We start from the raw sequence: 1,141 nt of genomic DNA, 5'->3' as shown, positions 1-1,141 counted from the left end.
GTCAGTCCTCCATCCCTCCCCGTATTATCTCCTCCCTACGTTGGAGCACGGTCACAAGAGTGTCGTTACCGTGCGCAGCCTCGCGACTTAACTCCCGGCAATTAATCTCCCCGCGCTAATTATTTAGCCGGTTAGCAGGAGTTCCGTGTGGCCGAACGTAGTTCCGCTATCAGATGTAGTAAGGGGGACGTTCGAGAGGCATCGGCGCGTTCACCGGTCTGGCGTAGGAAGCTACGAGAGAGAGAGAGGCTGGTGGAAGCTCTCCCAACCTAACCGGTAGAAGCAGCAGGGTGTAGAGAGGGTGGAGGGGGGAGGAGGAGGGTATGGAACGCGCGGTTGAGGTTCAGTCGTGCTCAGGAGGATACACGAGGGGTTGGAGGCTCGCGCAAGAGTAAATTGATTAGAATTAAAGGGTTGGCTGGCAGGTGCTGCTGCCGGGTTACTACGGACCATAAGAGAGAGAGAGGTCGGCCGCTGGAGAGGGTGCGAGAGAGGAGGCAGAGGAACCTCGTAGAGAGGACATAGAACACAGTGACGAGGGCAGGGAGGGAGACGAGGGTACAACGGTGACCACAGCCTCGACGCTGATTGGTCGAGTCAAGTTTGTGGCAAGATGGCTGGCTGGTGCTGGCTGGTGCTGGTGCTGCTGCTGCTGCTGGTACTGCTGGTGCTGCTACTGCTGCTGCTGCTCCTCTACTACCTCTGTCTCGCTCTCTAACCCTCTCCCACACCCTCTACCGCGTACCAGCCCGTACTCCAGTTTCTTCTCCAGTTCACCTCAACCTCCCAGCCTCGTCCTCAGGTTCTCTCTTCCCATCGTAGTTCCCTTCTACGCGGTCTCTAAGATGCTTTATCTATGTGCCAAATAGATGTATGTACGTGTACACGCCTGTTCGAAACAATGCCGGGCGTGCAACCACCCACTCCTCCTCCTTCCCCCTCGCTCCCTCTGCTGCCACCAGCCACACCACCGTTTCTCTCTACCTCTTACCTTCCATGATCCCCCTCCCCCCTCTTCCCTACCCAACGTCCCCGCAACCCTGCCCCCTGTCCTTCTCCTTGGCCTATCATCCCTTGCGTGCTCTCTCGCCTCAACTCTTACCACCCGAACCCACCACCCACCCTGTTCTCTACCCAACCA

Source organism: Habropoda laboriosa, unplaced genomic scaffold, assembly GCF_001263275.1.
Source record: "Habropoda laboriosa isolate 0110345459 unplaced genomic scaffold, ASM126327v1 scaffold186, whole genome shotgun sequence".
Classification (NCBI taxonomy): domain Eukaryota; kingdom Metazoa; phylum Arthropoda; class Insecta; order Hymenoptera; family Apidae; genus Habropoda; species Habropoda laboriosa.
The sequence above is the reverse complement of the archived record's forward strand: the minus strand, read 5'-3'. Positions refer to the sequence as shown.